This window comes from Orycteropus afer, unplaced genomic scaffold (assembly GCF_000298275.1).
Source record: "Orycteropus afer afer isolate SDZICR_OR568_19922 unplaced genomic scaffold, OryAfe1.0 scaffold00269, whole genome shotgun sequence".
Classification (NCBI taxonomy): domain Eukaryota; kingdom Metazoa; phylum Chordata; class Mammalia; order Tubulidentata; family Orycteropodidae; genus Orycteropus; species Orycteropus afer.
The window spans coordinates 1,472,974-1,474,857 of record NW_006921856.1 but is presented as its reverse complement, the minus strand read 5'-3'; positions in this window follow the sequence as shown (position 1 = coordinate 1,474,857).

The window sequence follows — 1,884 nt, the reverse complement described above, 5'->3', positions numbered from 1 at the left end:
CTTCTTTGTCAGCAACTTTTCTTTTTTCATGAGCTGCTTTCAGGATTCTGTCTTTATTTTTGGTTTTGGAAAGTTTGATCATGATATGTCTATGTTTTTTTTTTTTTTTTTTGGAGTTTATCTTATTTGGGATTCATTTAGTTTCTTGAATGTATATCTTCTCATCTTTCATGATATTAGGGAAGTTTTCTTACAACACATTTCTACAATTTCCTCTATATTTTTTGTTATTTCTTCCTATTCTGAAATTCCAATTACACATAAGTTATTTTTTCTTGATGCTGTCTCACTTAATTCTTGGCTTTTCTTCACTTATTTTCATTCATTTTTCTGATTGTTCCTCTAAGAGTTTAGTGTTGATAGGATTCTATTTAATCTTGCTAATTCTGTTTTCCATTGATTCAATTCTGCTCTTTTGCCCTTCCATTGCATTACCTATTTCTGAAATTTTAGTATTAATCTTCTGGATTTTTTTTCTTTTTTGCTTTTTCTGTATGTTGTTTGTTGTTGTTGTTATGTGCCGTCAAGTCAGACCTGACTCATAGCGACCCCTCCTTGGGATTCCGAGGCAGTATCACTACAGAAGTAAATTGACCCATCTTCCTTCCAAGGAGTGGCTGATGGGTTTGAACCACCGGCCTTCTGGGTAGCAGCCAAGTGCCTTAGCCACTATGCTACCAGAGCTCGCTTTTCTATATGATTTCTAATTTTTTATTTACTTGTTTATTTATTTTTGTATTGTTTTCTTGAACTCTTCTAGAGCTGTATCTGTATTTGCCTTGATCTCTTTCTTAATCTGCTAAAGAGCCCTAAATATAATTCTCTTGAGTTCCTTATCAAGTAATTCTGATACCATTTCTTTTCTTAGAACACATAGTTATTTTCTAGCTTTCTCTTTTCATCACTGGTCTTATTTCTTTGTGTGAACTGAGGTCGTCTGTTTTCTCCAAAACAAAATAAAAGAAAACAAACCACACTCACTGCTATCAAGTCAGATCCAATTCATATTGACCCCTCCTTGGGTTTCTGAGGCAGTATCACTACAGAAGTAGATTGCCCAATCTTCCTTCTGAGGAGTGGCTGGGAGGTTAGAACCACCAGTCTTCTGGTTAGCAGTCAAATGCCTTAAGCACTATGCTACCAGTGCTCCCTGAAATAGTGTTATTATATTTGTATTTAATTGATGGCTGTATCTTGCTGTATTTCACTCTTTTTTTTTTTTTGCTTTATTTTGTTTTGATGCATCCAGGCAAGCAGGGTGGACATAATACTCTTCTTGCTAGTTTGGCAGCACTTACATTGCTTACCACCTGTTTCCTTGTGGATATAGTGGAGAATGTGAGTGTGCACTCAGTTCTCTCTTCTTTGTTCATGTAAACCAATTCAGGGCAGACTGGGCTGGTGTTGGCCACTGCCAGTTGTTAATCATATGGTATAGGAGCAGGGAGTAAGAAGAGCAGATATCTCTGGGAGTGTGGACATAGTTATTAATTTTTTAAAAGTAAAAATAATGAAAATGAAAAGGGAAGGAAGAAAAGAGAAAAAGAAAAACAAGAGAAGGGAGAAAACAAAAGAGAGAAATGAGAAAAGAGAAAGAATTTACAACAAGAAAAGAAAAAGAAAATAATAATAGAAAAAAAAAAAAGAAAGGAGAAAGCTGGGGCAGCAGTGCACGGAGCAGGGCCCACAATCCGTGGCAGTGCTCTCAGTTGCCATGCAGGAAGCAATGGATGGGACACTCAATCCTTGATAGTGCACCTCACTGACCTCAGAGTTGGTGTGTGCACTTCGTTTGTTCTGTGAGAAGATGCCTCAGGCCACTGGAGGAACAGAGTGGAGGTGGGCCATGAGGGGGTAGACTGGGAAAGTGAGCCAGGTGTCTTA